Genomic DNA, 18,150 nt, shown 5'->3' on the forward strand with positions numbered 1-18,150 from the left:
TAGGAGTCAGCTAAGGATGTGTCATATGGTGTTTCTCTGGTACATGAGATGTAAGCAGAAAATAAACATATTCAGTGGTTGTGTGGAAAACCATCCAAAGAACTGAGTCTACATAAACACTGTACATAGCCATAAATTAAAGAGTGTAACTGCACCTATTAAAATAATAACCTAAGCTAATCACTACAGAATAAACAGTTGTATAAGAATTGTCAAGGACAAGTCAGTTGTAGGTTTTGGATCCAGGAGTAAGGGTAATAAAGCATATTGTTTAAAATAAACAACAATGAGGACTACTTTAAAACAACTAACTGGTATTTACATCAGAACTTTACTTCTAAGGCCACTAACAGACTGAGGGGCATAGTGCTGGAGAATGGAATGGAAGCACACCTCTGATCAGACTGAAAGCTGGTTGCCAATAGTGAGCCAAATTTATCCCGGCTATGGCCTATGGCCCCATGTGACCATTAACAGCGGTCTCATTGGTTGCTGGATGGTTTTCTAGGTTTTCCTCACTAAGGATGCTTCTCGGAAGTGTCTCCTCATCAGTATCCTCTGTCAGAATTGTATGAATGTGAACAAGGCATATACAGTGGTAACTTACACAGAACTAGCCCCTGAATAGCCACAGCTCTGAAGTGAAACGTATTTTATAAAGTGTTCCCCACTCGGTCTATCAATGTACCACACACACTTCACTCCCCCTCCATAGCAGCAGGCTAATTATTTCAAAATTACAAAAGTAGTAGTTTGATGTTTGAAAATGCTCCTTTGGACCAGTGGCTCTTGCTAAAGGATGCAACGTTCTAATAGGGGAAACAAATAATTTCCAAAATGCAGTAAAAAAAGTGGACATGAATAGAAAACTAAAAGTATTTAAGAAGTGACAAATAATAGTACAATAATTTACGGGTCGAATTGGCCAATTTTGGCTATTGTAGAAATAATTTTGGCTATTGTAGAAATATACGCAGCCAACTGAAATGATGCACTGATACAGTGGTGTGGTGGTGCCGAGGCAACAGGTGTGCTGACCATGTACTGAGCCAGCAGGGACAGCATGAGGGCTGCCAAGATACATCAGCTGGGCAGTGGCTAAGCTGGTGCAATGGTGATGCCAGTGGACAGTGATGGAATATTGTGGTTCAGAATGACAGCATTGGGGCCAGCAAATGTTGTTACCAGTTGTGAAGGTCTAGCCTCGCAGATCATGAAAGGCTGTAACACTGCATCAGATGGGTGCATCATCGAAGGCTGGCTGGTTATTTCCATACAAAAGGTGGTCTAGCTCAATAATATTAATAAGATTTATTACTTTTCCTATAATCTCTGCAGTTTGTAGTATAAAAGTTAAAATTACAAAGTTATTGAAGGATACATTACAAACTGATTATATATCCATAATAAACTAATCTCATTAGGACAACTGTAACACTTTCATTGTTTTATTAAATCTTATTTCATGTACTTAGGTTGACAACCCTGTAGCCAGGCAGATGTGCGTGTGTGAAGCTCTCACTAAGTTAGGCGATTAATATTGGAATAAGAGCTAATTTAGTTAATATTACATTTTAGACTAGTGCATTTACTTCTTATCTAATCTATGTATTGAAGGTTTTGCTTTTCTAAACGTAATTATATCGAGAAGGAAATATTTTGTAAAGGCCGGCAGTTGCGTTGTTGTTTACATATTTTGGCGTAAATTTCGTATGAGTGTAGATATTTGTTTTTGACTAGACTTAGCTCTTCAAAGTTAAATTAATTCGTGTCTCTCATACAGAATTTGTGTGGTTGATTAAAAGTTTCTCAGCCAAGTTTATAAGTTTCTTTACATTAGTGTTTAGTTACATGCTAGGACAGGTTAAAACCTATTGTGCTGTTGAAGTTATTTTCTGCTTTTGTGTCACGTTTTACTATCAAACCATGTGTGACAAGTGTGGTGGTTGCCGTAGAAATTTGAAAGAGGGAGTGTTCTGTATAGACTGTAGGTTGTAGTTTCATTGGGGAGAGTGTAGCGGAGAGGAAACAAGAATAGATAATGAGGCTCTTCCATGCCAGTGTAAGTTACATAGAAAGGATAGAAAAATCGCGGAACTGGCAGCAAAGATTTGTGCACTTAAGGCTGAATTAGAAATCGCGAATTTGGAATTATTTAAGCTAAGGGAGGAAAAGGACTCTGGGCGCTGGTAAAAGGTAGCAAGCAAAGGGCGAAGAAGGGAAACAGTTGATAAAACTTATAAAATTCAGTTAGGAAATCAGTTTGGCTTGCTATCTGAAGTAGTGGAGGAAGGGCCGCATCCAGATTTAGTTGAATGTAGGTTGAAGCAGAATATTAGCTTAAAGAAAAAAGACAGGTCGGGATCAAACCAGAATAGGAAAAGAAAAATTCTGCTTATAGGTAGCAGTCATGGGAGGGTTGTGGGCCAACAGCTACAGAAGAAATTAGGGACAGAGTACCAAGGCACAAGTTTTCTGAAACCAAGTGCTAGTCTTAGCCAGGTGACAGAAAACTTATGTCAGCTATGCAAGGACTTTGAGAAGGAAAATCAGGTGATTATAGTTGGGGGAGCAGTAAGCAGCCTGGCTATGAATCCAGGGTATAGTATTAGGAGTGATCTGGATGAAATAGGAACAGAAACTGGGCACACGAATGTTGGGTTTTTGGAGGTATTTCAGCACTATGATCAGCCCTGGGTATCGCGTGTTAACACAGAACTGAACAGGATGCTCCAGACACCGGCCAAGTCTCACATGAGTGTTGGTCCAGTTGATGCTATTGGTAGGTGGGGCTACACTACACATGGCCTGCGCCTTATTAGGAAGGGGGAAGATAAATTAGCTTCTCTATTAGCAGATACTGTAAGGGGGGCCACAGTCACACGAGGGGTGATCCCTGTGGTTATTGCGACCAAGGCAGACAGGTTTTTTTAGGTTAAAGTCAATTTCCAGACAGACAACAACCAAGGAAAATAGAAGAAAAGAAACTTCATGCACAGCAAACAAGGATAAAGCTAAGGATGATATTAACTTCACCAAAATATCAGAGGAATAAAAAAAAGTAGATGAGCTGATAATGTACACTCCTGGAAATTGAAATAAGAACACCGTGAATTCATTGTCCCAGGAAGGGGAAACTTTATTGACACATTCCTGGGGTCAGATACATCACATGATCACACTGACAGAACCACAGGCACATAGACACAGGCAACAGAGCATGCACAATGTCGGCACTAGTACAGTGTATATCCACCTTTCGCAGCAATGCAGGCTGCTATTCTCCCATGGAGACGATCGTAGAGATGCTGGATGTAGTCCTGTGGAACGGCTTGCCATGCCATTTCCACCTGGCGCCTCAGTTGGACCAGCGTTCGTGCTGGACGTGCAGACCGCGTGAGACGACGCTTCATCCAGTCCCAAACATGCTCAATGGGGGACAGATCCGGAGATCTTGCTGGCCAGGGTAGTTGACTTACACCTTCTAGAGCACGTTGGGTGGCACGGGATACATGCGGACGTGCATTGTCCTGTTGGAACAGCAAGTTCCCTTGCCGGTCTAGGAATGGTAGAACGATGGGTTCGATGACGGTTTGGATGTACCGTGCACTATTCAGTGTCCCCTCGACGATCACCAGTGGTGTACGGCCAGTGTAGGAGATCGCTCCCCACACCATGATGCCGGGTGTTGGCCCTGTGTGCCTCGGTCGTATGCAGTCCTGATTGTGGCGCTCACCTGCACGGCACCAAACACGCATACGACCATCATTGGCACCAAGGCAGAAGCGACTCTCATCGCTGAAGACGACACGTCTCCATTCGTCCCTCCATTGACGCCTGTCGCGACACCACTGGAGGCGGGCTGCACGATGTTGGGGCGTGAGCGGAAGACGGCCTGACGGTGTGCGGGACCATAGCCCAGCTTCATGGAGACGGTTGTGAATGGTCCTCGCCGATACCCCAGGAGCAACAGTGTCCCTAATTTGCTGGGAAGTGGCGGTGCGGTCCCCTACGGCACTGCGTAGGATCCTACGGTCTTGGCGTGCATCCGTGCGTCGCTGCGGTCCGGTCCCAGGTCGACGGGCACGTGCACCTTCCGCCGACCACTGGCGACAACATCGATGTACTGTGGAGACCTCACGCCCCACGTGTTGAGCAATTCGGCGGTACGTCCACCCGGCCTCCCGCATGCCCACTATACGCCCTCACTCAAAGTCCGTCAACTGCACATACGGTTCACGTCCACGCTGTCGCGGCATGCTACCAGTGTTAAAGACTGCGATGGAGCTCCGTATGCCACGGCAAACTGGCAGACACTGACGGCGGCGGTGCACAAATGCTGTGCAGCTAGCGCCATTCGACGGCCAACACCGTGGTTCCTGGTGTGTCCACTGTACCGTGCGTGTGATCATTGCTTGGACAGCCCTCTCGCAGTGTCCGGAGCAAGTATGGTGGGTCTGACACACCGGTGTCAATGTGTTCTTTTTTCCATTTCCAGGAGTGTATTTAGATGATCTCGAAAATAAGAATGAGATTGATATACTTTGTCTGTCTGAGCACCATGTAACTGTGGTGATGGAGAATGTCAGTATAAATGGGTATCATTTAGCATCTTACACTTGTAGATCTAGTATGGATAATGAAAGAGTTCCCATTTTCATAAAACAAGGGTATAAATACAGAACTGTTGAAGTGAGCAAATTTTGTGTTGATCAGCACTTTGAGGTTTGTGCATGTTAACTTCAGCTAGACAATGTTGATATTAGCAACAGTGTACAGGTTTCCACTAGGAGATTGGGAGCTATTCGTAAAAAAGTTTGACTCCCTATTATGCTGTCTGTCAGACAAAAAGAAGAAGTTATTAATCTGGGGTGATTTCAGTGTTAACTTTTCTAAGCAATCCTGATAGGAAAAGTGAACTAGAAGTGTTGTTAACAACATATAACTTAGAATCAGTAATCAGTATCCCTACACGTATAGCTCAAGACAGTAGTACTCTAATAGATAATGTATTTGTATGTAGAAAAAACACATGCTTTCCCTGTGGTTAATGGATTATCTGACCATGATGCACAACTGATTAACTTACAAAACATAACAGGGTGTACACTTCAGAAACCATTAAGTAAAAGTGTGAGGGTGCTCAACCCGGTATCTATAGATCACTTCAGAGAAACTTTAGGAAATGTAAACTGGGAAGATATATATAATGATCCAAATGCTAATGATAAATGCAGCATATTTCCTAATAAATTTATATCCCTTTTTGAACATTGTTTTCCAAAGAAAATTACTAAATGTAACACCACAATATTTTTAAAGAAACCTTGGATTATTGTAGGTATTAATGTGTCTTCAGAAAGAAAAAGAAAACTGTATGAGACCGCAAGAAGTAGTTTTACACTATAACAATTATTGTAACACACTGAGAATAGTTGTAAGGAAATCAAGAAATATATATGTTAGAGAACAAATTAACAACTCCAGCAATAAAATCAAATCAATATGGAATGTTGTTAGAAGGGAGACAGGAAAACTAACCAGTGGGGTAGGTAGTATTACTGATTACACAGGTAGCCAATGTATTTAACAATCACTTCTTAAGTGTAGGAGAAAAAATTGGTGAGAATAGTTCAAAAGAAAAAGCCAGGCAGCACATAGAAGAGTCAGTTTTGAAAAAAATTTAGTCAGATTAGGTTTCATCTAACAAACTCTTGTGAAATAAGGGAAATTATTAAATCATTGAAAAATAAATGTTCTTTAAGAGTAGACGACATCAAAACAATTTGGAGCAATTACAGCTGATATTTTGAGTCACATATGTAATGCATCACTGACTCAGGGATTTTTTCCAGACAGGTTAAAATATATCCATTGTCAGGCCTTTCTACATAAAGGGGAAACCACAGATGCCAATAATTATCAGCCAGTATCCTAGCTTACAGCATTTTCAAAAATGTTTGAGAAAGTAATGTACTCAAGAGTGGTTAGCTATGTCAACAGTAATGGGATACTTAGTAAATCACAGTTTGGATTTCAGAAATGCTGTTCCACTGAGACAGCAATATGCAATTTCACTGTCTACATAATAGAGTGTTTAAATAGTAAAATGTCACCAGTAGGAATATTCTGTGACTTATCCAAAGCATTTGATTGTGTGAACCATGACATTATGTTAGAGAAATTACAATTCTATGGTATAAATGGAAAAGCATATGAGTGGTTTAAGTCATATCTACAGAACAGGAAGCAAAAAGTCTCCCTGCATGCTTCTAGTGATTGGAAGGAGTTTGCCACTTCATCTAACTGGAATGAAATTACATTAGGTGTTCCACAAGGTTTGATCATGGGTCTCCTCCTGTTCTTGATACTGTATATGTGAATGACCTCCCTTCTTATGTGAAACAAGATGTTGAACTGACACTGTTTGCTGGGGATACAAGCATAATTATTAATCCAGTAAAGGAAAGTCCAATAGAAAATGATACAAATAAGGTCTTTTGAAAAGTTATTAATTGGTATTCTGTGAATGGGTTTCCTCTGAACTATGAAAATATAATCCAATTTTCTGCTGCAAAAAGTATAATTCCTTCAATAAACATAACACATCAAAAGAAGTCTGTAGCCAGGGTAGAGCATACTAAGTTGTTGGGTGTACATATAGATGGTAATCTTAATTGGAAAATTCGTGTTTTGGATCTCCTAAAGCGACTAGGTTCAGCAACTTTTGCAATCAGAATAGTTGCCAATTTTGAGGATGTAGAAATTAGTAAGCTAACATACTTTGCATACTTCCACTCTCTGATGTCATACAGAATAATTTTCTGGGGCAACTCAACACTTAGGCAAAAGGTATTCATTGGTCAAAAGAAAGTAGTTAAAATAATGTGTGGGGTTCATAGTCGCACATCTTGTAGGCATCTGTTTAAAAGGTTAGGAATTCTTACAACTGCTTCACAGTACATTTACTCAGTAATGAAATTTTTTCTCAACGACATGGACCAGTTTAAAATCAACAGTGACATTCATGATTACAATACCAGAAAAAAGAAAGACCTACACTATCCTTTACTTAACCTATTTTTGGCACAGAAAGGGGTAAAATATGCTGCTATAAAACTTTTCGATAAATTACCAGATGAAATAAAATGTCTGACAGACGGCAGTAATAGTTTCAAAAACAAATTGAAATCATAACTCCTTAACAACTCCTTCTATACCATAGATGAATTCTTGAATATGAGTAAATAAATCTGGAGATATAATATATGCATTTTGTGCCATCTACATCCTCTTCGATTTCCACAATATTGTCCTCAAGTTCATCGCCCTTGTATAGACCCTCTATATACACCTTCCACCTTTCTCCTTTCCCTTCTTTGCTTAGAACTGGGTTTCCATTTGAGCTCTTGACATTCATACAAGTGGTTCTCTTTTCTCCAAAGGTCTCTGTATTTTTCCTGTATTCAGTATCTATCTTACTCCAAGTGATATATGCCTCTTCATCCTTACATTTGTCTTCTAGCCATCCCTGCTTAGCTATTTTGCACATCCTTTCGATCTCATTTTTGAGAAGTTTTATTCATTTTCGCCTGCTTCATTTACTGCATTGTTATATTTTCTACTTTCATCAATTAAATTCAATATTTCTTCAGTTACCCAAGGATTTCTACTAGCCCTCATCATTTTACCTGCTCGATCCTCTGCTGCCTTCACTATTTCATCTCTCAAAGCTACCTATTCTTCTTCTACTGTGTTTCCCTCCCCCATTCTTGTCAATCGTTCACTAATGTTCTCCTTAAAATTCTCTACAACCTCTGGTTCCTTCAGCTTATCCAGGTCCCATCTCCTTAAATTCCCACCTCGTCGCGGTTTCTTCAGTTTTAATCTACAGTTCATAACCAATAGCTTGTGGTCAGAGTGCACATCTGCCCCTGGAAATATCTTACAATGTAAAACATGGTTACTATATCTCTGTCTTACCATTATATTTCTGAAACCTTCCAGTGTCTCCAGGCCTCTTCCACATCTACAACGTTCTTTCATGAGTCTTGAAACAAGTGTTAGTTACGATCAAGTTTTGCTCTGTGCAGAATTCTACCGTGGGCTTCCTCTTTGATACCTTACTCCCATACCATATTCACAGAATATTTTTCCTTCTCTTCCTTTTCCTACTATGGAATTCAGTTCCCCATGACTATTAAATTCTCGTTTCCCTTCACTTTCTGAATAATTTCTTTTATCTGATCGTACATTTCTGCAATCCCTGCATTATCGGCAAAGCTAGCTGGCATATTAACTTGTACTACTGTGGTAGGTTTGGGCTTTGTGTCTATCTTGGCTACAATAGTGCGTAAACTATGCTGTTCGCAGTAGCTTACCAGTGCTCCTATTTTTTTTATTCATTATTAAACCTACTCCTGCATTACCCCTATTTGATTTTGTATTTATAACCCTGTATTCCCCTGACCAGAAGTCTTGTTCCTCCTGCAACCGAACTTCACGAATTTCCAATATATCTGACTTTAACCTATCCATTTCCTTTTTTAAAATTTTCAACCTACCTGCCCGATTAAGGTGTCTGACATTCCACGCTCCGATCCGTAGAACGCCAGTTTTCGTTCTCCTGATAACGACGCCCTCCTGAGTAGTCCCTGCCTGGAGATCCGAATGGGGGCTATATTACACGAGGAATATTTTACCCAAGAGGACGTATTAGTACTCTTAACCAAAATTCTCATTGTGCCTTTCAGCGAAACAACTAAGACAACTTTTTACACAAAAACAATTTAAATGTTGCCTCTTTATATTAGCTTGGCACTTCATAAGTCTATAAAACAGGAAAGATTAATCAAACACTTGAAAGTAACCCTACATAGTTATAAAATTAGGGTGAAACAACAGGGTAAACCAGTTTTTTTAAAGTTCACGAATTATTATTCTTTAACAAAACACAGTTTAAATTAATGGTTCACGCTGTGCAAAAGTAAAATACTGTACCAATTGTAAATTGGCATTCAAAGCTTCTCCTGCTCCACAAGGGTGTTGCCTCAATCACCGCTGCCACAGACTGTGTGACTTACTTTCCGCACTTGCTCTAGGTAGCGCGCCAATTCGCCCTTGCCACCTCTTCCATTTCCAGAGTCACTTTCGTTTCATTCAAAAGCACCCTGGCTTTTACATAACACCTATTTCTTACATTTTTCCTAAGTGTGACCATTTATTACAATTAAATTACTCACAATTAAATACAGAATTTCATCAGAAAATGATTTATCGCGATAGACAGTTTACATAGTATTTCATGTACATTACTTACATACAATGCCAAGAACTTCAACCTCCAGTATAGAGACACTTTACTTTACATTTTAAAGCAAAAATTGTAAAAATTTAAATGAACCGAAAACAAATAGTGTTATAGTCTATTTACATTTTGAAAAATAAAATAGACGACATTGAAAATTACTACTGGCACACTTTTGGAAAACATGGGCTTAAATATGAGAAGGCATGAGTGTTTTAAAACATGTCTTAGCATAATGAAGCCTTAGTAGCATGATCACAAAATAAATACAATATCAGCTTAGCATCGTTGCATACACACTGACGGGGGAAAATCAATAAAACAAGAAGGAGTTGTGCGACATAAATGGAAGTTGAGAGGCGTGATTCTACATCTGAGATATGATATCTATTCAAATTTCGCGTGAGTCGCATCTGTGTGGCGCTAGTAGTGCCACTATGAAGATGCAGACTAGGTTCGCTTTAAATACACGCTTTAACGGTCGTCAGCGTTTTTTATCCTTGTGATTGGACGTAGCATGGGGATGTTAGTCAAGAATGCCTTTAAAGCTATAAAGACTCCCTTATCAACACCTCACTGAATTTGAATGGGGTCATGTAATAGGGCTATGACAAGCTGCGATACTTATGAAATATTTGGCAGGAATAAAGGCACTGTGCATTATTACAGGCACCAGTCGTCATGAGAATGTACAGTCGGAAGAAAACCGGGCTCAGAACGACAGAGAGGAGAGACCATTCTGCTCTGCATACGGCTCTGATGAACCGTACTGCATCTGCAGCAGTAATCTGAGTAGCAACTGGGCTCACAGTGACATAACAAACTGTTACAAATCAATTACTTTAAGGACAGCTGCGAGTCGGCCAACCTGTAGTGTGCAGCCGACTGAAATCAAACTACTGCCACTGGCAAGTTCAGTGGTGTCGCGCGAGAGCACAATGGAATGCAGGGCTGAGGTCTGCCGTACTTTCTGATGAAAGTTGGTTGTGCCTCGGTGTTAGTGATGACCTATCTGTGTGCTGGACACGCTGGACCTACATCTGGAGCTATGGCCTGGGGTGCGATTTGCTGTGACAGCAGGAGCGCTTTCGTGGTTATCCCAAGCACCCTGACTGCGAAATTTTACGTCAGTCTGGTGATGCGAGCTGTTGTACTGCCATTCATGAACAACATTCTAGGGTACGTTATGCAACAGCATAATGCTCGCCTACATTGTAACTCAACAGGCTTCCTTGGCCTGCTCAACGACTAGATCTGTATCGTCGAACACATATTTGACATCATCAGATGACAAGTCCAGCATCATCTGCAACCAGCATTAATTCCATTCTACAAACTGACATCCGCCACCTGTAAAAGACAATCCATGCACGTTTGCATTCTTGGAATCAAGATCCTGGCGGTTACACCGGTTATTAATGTACCACCACTTCATATTTGCTATGTCTTATCTCGCGCTTGCATTAATCTATGATCTTGAAATGTTAATCACTTAAATGTGTTCGGCAAACAAATACATTCCCGAAATGCCATTACTCTACATAAATTTTCTTTGTATTGTTATTTTTTCCATCAGTGTATTTAAAATATGGTGTAAACTAGGCCATAGTGTGGAGAGAGTAATCTTGTTAACAGCGCTATTGTTCACAACACACTGATGAACAGTAGCCAAAACCTACCCATATTCATCATTTACATAATAGCACAATATGCAATGAAGGAAGAATGCAGTAAGTAACGGATGTATAAGCAACTACAGTGATAGAATGCAACAAATGAAACTGTGCCTGAAGTTAAATTTAAACCGTTAAAACGAAATGGTTAAGATACAGTATGTAATTCTGTATGCTGTTGTAGCGATTTTAGGTACAAAAAAATAATGACGTACATGAGAACACGAAGCTAACATAATTATGTAAAAATGATAAAGTAAATATGGAAAAAAATCAAATGCATGAAAATACAGTCTTCAGTAAGTAATCTGCACACTCTCTTGGCATGGCCACTAAAATGCCCTTAGGCGACAAGAGGTTAGAGCAACTGAACCGCTAGAGAGCTCATCATACCCTGTGACACGCCGGCACCAGAACAGAATAATAAAACACCTTAGCAGTCAATTTATGAAATTATATAGTTAATGAAATATATTACATAAACAGAGAAAGGACAAGTAAACACGAGCGTGGTACGCTCACTGCAAGAATATGAAGTAAATATGTAATATATTCTATACTAGGAAAAGACAAAGGCAATATGTACATAAGAGAAGTTCAAGGACTAAACTGGGTACAAAATCGCTCTACCCATTGAGCGGTCTTGCAGACTCTTGTTTTTCTAGGTTTACAAACTTCATGGAAATTTGTGGTAAGTTCCTACGGGACTCGTATGTCGGCGTGTGAGAAACAGTGCTGAAAACTCAAAGCTGTGCCCACAGTCACCCACTCACTCATTGGCAAAAGCTCACCCACACTTCCAGTGTCCAATGACAAAATATCCTCAAACTCTGTTCACAGCTGTATGAATGTGTCTTTACTCGCTCAAAAGTTTCCTGAGCATTCCTACACGCCTCAACTTTTGGATGGAATACTCTTGCACCAGCGATGCCTCGCTTGTCGTTCCCCAACTAGTGTAATTCCGGTCGCTCAGGAAAGCTGTTTCGAACGCTTTAACGGATGTGGATAATAGTTTTGAACATCCCTTTATGTGCAATCTCATTATCATCATAACCATCACCATTATCATCGTCATCATCATCATCATCATCATCATCATCATCATCCTTATTATTTCACTGGCGTCCGTTGGAAATCCATACTCTCCGTTATTTGTATATTAGCAAAACACTGATGAAAATTCGCAGCACCGAGGACAGTGGCACTGTAGAGACCATGCGTCTGAAAATCATGAATCTCGCAACATGGACGCTAGTTGGGACTAACAAAACCGATTACAGTTTAACATGTTAATATGACTGGAGAAAAACGGTTTCCGGAATTTTCGTCATGAGAATGTTGTGACCCATGTAAACGTCGTATCTATCGTACCGTCTCCTCACGTCGCTCAGTAAATACATGGGAAGTCGCAGGAGGTATTAAAGTCTAGCAGCCCAACTTGATTAAGGCCTTGAGGCGAAATTTACCAACTTTCAGTATAGTCAAAACCGTTAATAGGTAGAATAGTGTTTGCCTGTGGTTGGGATATAAAACGAGAGCTACTTGGTTACATAGATTATTATCCATGTATTTTAGGTACATATCGAGATACAAACAGGAGTTAATATCACCGTATTTAACAGTCTCTTTGTCGTCATTTCGAAATCACAGACGCTATAAAAGTATTTCGTCATTACTCACTATCATGGGAACAATGTGACCAATACAGTTAACAGCTTTGTTTCATTTTCAATACTTTGGCAATTGACCAACGATGCATAGTCCTTCTTTTCATTAACACCGATTCTGTAGGGTCACGTATGGTGCCCTATAATAGTGTGACACATTTTTGTCACTAGATTTATTTATTTAGTAGCTTACTAGAGGGATTTTTGTAATCAATAAATATATTTTTCATCTTATTTTGTAGCGCCTTGGTCATACGTATCTCATTTCCTGTTGCGTACCTACTGTGTACCACCGCATTGTGCCGTTTTTAGCACATCAGGCTGTCACTTCACTACAGGCGAATATAATGGTGCTGCAGGGCAAACCTCGCTCAACCAGCACTGCTTGCGTCATGACGTTTCTTTTCACGTGCGCCACACATACATCACCGAACGACTTCCAGTCGAGTCGTCCGCCTCCGCTCCGCCACGTCACTGGAAGGCCATCACGTGACACAGAAAGCCACCAAACCAGCATCAGAGGACACCGAACTCATTTTGAGCACATTCAGTCACAAATGCAGATCCCTGAAATGTAGAAACCGAATTTATGTCTCCGTCAATTTCGTTTCCTGCAGCCGAAAGAGCTTTGTCACTGTCTTCCCGACTGATTGTCACCATTAAGATTTCATGAACGACTTAGCTGTCACGGCAGCCCTATGATGGCAGACATCTATAGCTAAGTCTTTCTATTTTGCGCTAGTTTATCGTTGTTGCCGCCAAAATTGCAGCATTCATTCATACTACGCAGTACATAAGTCGGTTAGTCCTTTTATTAAATATTCAATTTATGAGGTTACATATGAATTGCATGTAGAGGTAATTACAAAATCATTTCTGCGCCGCAACAGGTAATGCTCTGGCAAGAAGAATTGTTTCGTGGATGACTGCATGCTAGACGCAAGACTGCTGTGTCCTGTGAGCATTTTGCTCATTCTTTACCTAAGAAAAATAAGAGAGTAGTAATAGTAATCGTCAACTTCGTCATGAGTTAGAGCCATAGTTAACTCTGATTCATAAGAAGTAGTTGAAGACAGCTGCGTGTAAAATGAAATGTGGCAAGGACGATAACCTTAGTTAATTTGTCTGTGGAGGGCGTAACTTTAAACCTGGGTTTGTGTAATAGCTGTTAACTCAGTCCTACTACGTAATTTACCGTTTAAAATTGCCATCACATAAAATCACCAGAAACGTGCAGTTTTACTGCTAGCTGCTGCGTTCGTTACTTCTTACTGTTTTTATTCTTTTAATAGATTCCCAATCACTCCGGAGAAAGCCTGAGTTTAACTGTCGTCATTCCGTGGCTGCAACAGCAACAATCGACCGATGATGCAGCCATTGAACTCTGTGGTCTGCAGGATACGGAGAATTGACGGAAAGATAAACTCAGCTTCTACATTAGTAGCCTACGATCGGCATTTGCGATTAATGTCTGAATGTGATCGCAATCAGTACAGCTGGTTTCGCTATTTTGTGGATCGCGTGCTGGCTTTCCAGTGACGTGGCGAAATATAGGCGGACGACTGGGCTGGGAGTCATTGAATGAGGCACGCGTAGCGTACGTAAAAAGTGAATAATTTGAACAGGGCTGGTTGAGCTAGGTTTGCCATCCAGCACCGTTATACAGGGCGTGCGAAAACAATTTGACCAAAAGTGCCGGGGTGGAAAAGACAGCATGAAAAACAGAAATTTGGGTATGGCAACTAAGGGTCGTAACTACATATTTTCAGCGCTATAGGAAAGTGACTGAAATCTGACATACAGATGTCTTTACTCAAAATGATGAGTAATTTGCAGAAAATTTATTCGTAAACAGGATGTTTGGATGAACCAATCGTCACGCTGAGATCAAGATAAACTTGATGTAGCACTTACACGGGCATCGGATTTAGCTGACGTACCAGACAGTACTTTTTCAGAGATTAAGACAATAACATCTCCATGTTTCATGTCTTTAAAGGGCCAAAATGAATGAAAATTTTAAGTGTGTTCCGTGCTGCTATAGCACCATAAATAATCAATTGCGACCTCTAGTTTCGTTTCAAATTCTTTCATTTGATGCTGACTTTGTGACCTACACTTTTGGTCAAATTGTGTTTCCGCATTCTATATATGGCTGACGAGGCGTGACAGAATGTTGATCGAATTCTTAGGAGTCCAGTACACTTAGTCCTTCGCAGAAAGTGCTAAAAACGGCAGAATAACGGAATGCGTTGCTAGCGATATGTAACTAAAATTCAGTAGAAAATAACTACGCCAAAGAAAATGTCATACGTTTAGCAAAGGAGCTATGAAAATAGGTGTACAATACCTTTCTTGATTACAAAAAGTCCTTGAGTAATGAAGTAAATGTATAAATGTCGTGACAAGAGTGCAGTCACGCTATTATGGGCCAACATATGAGACCTCACAAAATCTGTGTTAAGGAAAGAACAGACTTGCCAAAGCATTGAAAACAAACCAAGTGTTTAACAGCTTTAGTCACATTGTTCCTATCATCGTGAGCAATAATAAAATACTTTTCTTGTCTTCAGTTATTCGGAAGTGATGAATGTTGAATACGATGATATTAACTCACATTTGTATCTCAATATATACCTACAACACATGGACAATGTTCTATGGACCCATGTAGCCGTCGTTTTTCTCCCGCACAGAGGCAAACACTATTCGCTTTAAAATCTGTTTTGACTATACTGAAAGGTGGTAAATTTTGCCTCAAGATCTCCTTCAAGGTGGGCTACTAGCTTTCAATACATCCTGTGAGTTTCCTCGTATTTATTGAGCACGCGAGGTGGACGGTACGACAGACACGACGTTTACACGGGACGCAAGATTCAGCTGACGAAATTTTCGGGAACCGTTTTTCTGTAGTCACGTTTACATATTAATGCTTAATAGGTTTTGCTAGTCCGAAGAAGCGTTCATGTTGCGAGCTTCATAATTTTTACTCACAATGTCTCTGCAGTGCAACTGTCCTTGTTACAGCGAACTTATCGGTGTTTTCCTAACATCGAGATTGCTCACAAAAGGCATGTTCCAAAGTGTTATCCATGTCCGTTAAAGCGTGCGGAGGTGCTTTATTCAGCGACCAAAGTTACGCTTCTTGGGGCACGGTTTTCAGTTAAGTCTAGATATAGGTTGCGCACCTATTTCTTTTATGGCTTTTGTGGTATCGACTATTCAGACACGTCAGAGAATGGGCGGCATACTTGTCGAGAGGTTACAAAAATGATAAATTTACGTGTTCCCACATTGCCAACAAGACGACTATGTTCCTGTTTTTATGTACGACCGGAATGTGGAGGAGAACAGAGCACCGTTTCGGGAAAGAAGGTGTCACAGCGATGTAAACATGTCGCCTACACGGCTCGCGCGATCCTTTTGCTGAATCAGAAGTTCAAGAGATTAACAATTATATATTTGGCAGCTGTAACCGGGAGAGTTAAAGCCTATGGGAAAGATGTCCGCCGTTTGCGTTTTCAAGGTGTATTAGGCGTATACTACAGCAAAAATGGGACACATTAACATGGAAAAAAATGTTTTTTCAGATTTTAATAAGAGGAACTCGAATATAGGGTTAACGTGTTTGGCAGTGCAGTATCGTTCATAATAAATGAGTCGCGAGTGTTGATGTTACGACGTCACCATAATGTAACAGCAATAGACGCCATCCCGAGACTTGAATATATGTAACACAACTGAAGCGAAGGGAACAGTTAATTCTGGGAAGCGATCCATATTTATAACATTTTCCGTCGTTTTCTACTTGACTCAACTAAGTATAATACTTGGCCTAACGTTTTACGCAAAAATATTTAGACTACTGTTATCAACGAAAAAATCGAGGAATGCAGACAATCTTTTATATAATAAAGGGGATTTCCATTTTCTGTCATCAGAGAGGCCACACAGATCTGATCCCGCAAAAATAACTTCAACTTTTACAGAGGCTGTTCGTCGAATCATTGCGATTACATTGATGAGGTGAAGCATTTTATTAGCTGCAGTGTAACCGGAAGCACGTGTGTTTCCTGTGGATTAAGACAGACATAACTGTGCTCTTTCAGTCTGTTCCCCTAACCAATGAAAGAAACAGAAGATTTACCCGAGTTGGCAAATCGCTTCATCGCCTGGCTAGTAAGGACGACCAGATTTGATAGTGTCTCTGGTTTGGAAACGGAGAGTCAGCCGTTGGCAAAAGTTCTCTACCATTACTAACTAGAGACGTTACCTCAGTTCCCAAAGCCGGCCGGAGTGACCGAGCGGTTCTAGGCGCTACAGTCTGGAGCCGAGCGACCGCTACGGTCGCAGGTTCGAATCCTGCCTCGGGCATGGATGTGTGTGATGTCCTTAGCTTAGTTAGGTTTAATTAGTTCTAGGCGACTGATGACCGCAGAAGTTAAGTCGCATAGTGCTCAGAGCCATTTGAACCATTTTTTTTTCAGTTCCCAAACGAAGCAGTTCACACAGTGAGAGGTGAATAACATTCACAGAAATGTAGGACGACGTTAAATACTCAGATATGAAGCGTCTTTTTTCCTTATCTGGTCTCACTACGAACCTAAGGCATAATAGCAACATACTCTGTGTGACGTGGCGATTGTACGTGCAGCAACGGTTAAGAATAAAGAGACGCTACAAGTTTCTTCCGACAAGAAGACAATGTAGCTTCCTATGTTACCAATACTGACTAAACTGAGAGCCCCTTAATACTGTCTCCAGAATGATATTTGCATTCGCTCCAAAACCTTAATAGTAGCTGGAAATTTCGACGTTTACCTCGAAGGATCGGTCTCAACGAAACAACAGAGCCGTAGAACGTATCATTCATAGAAATGTTATCAGTGCAAGAGACGCTTCGCTACGTAAAAGTCGGTGCATTAATGACAAATGGAAAATTATAGTAGTGCACAGTAATTCTAGTACAGCAATTCGGTATCCTGTAATTTGGTCATTGTTTTTATACAAAATATGTACATGTGCCATTCGCTCCAATTTCTAGTACAGTCTTCTAGTATGGACTATTTAAAAGCAGCAGAGAGTAAACAACACATTTGGTAGAAGCAGATATTAATGATAAATTTCTTGTGTGTCGACATCAAGGCAAGTTTGATACTGATTTGATACGCGGCCAGAATGTGTCAAGATGCGGCAACGCTACTTCAAGGAGGAAAATGCAACTACACCGTTAACAATTGGGGAACAGAATTTGGGAGGTTCCATTGTCGAGAGTGGAAACAAAGCGATGGCAGTTTGTGCGTTTTGCGCTTGCAGCCCACAGTGTTCCTAATTGTCGTTTAATTATACGCCATTTATATGTTAAAATAGTATATTACAATTGTAGCCGAACAAAAAATACCGCTTTTAGACGATTGAACTTAATAACAGGAGGAATCTTTTGGTAGCTCGTAATAAACAGGACGCGAGTGAAAATTTCATAACGTCACGGTTGTTTATCATG

The sequence above is a fragment of the Schistocerca serialis genome, chromosome 11, assembly GCF_023864345.2.
Source record: "Schistocerca serialis cubense isolate TAMUIC-IGC-003099 chromosome 11, iqSchSeri2.2, whole genome shotgun sequence".
Taxonomy (NCBI): domain Eukaryota; kingdom Metazoa; phylum Arthropoda; class Insecta; order Orthoptera; family Acrididae; genus Schistocerca; species Schistocerca serialis.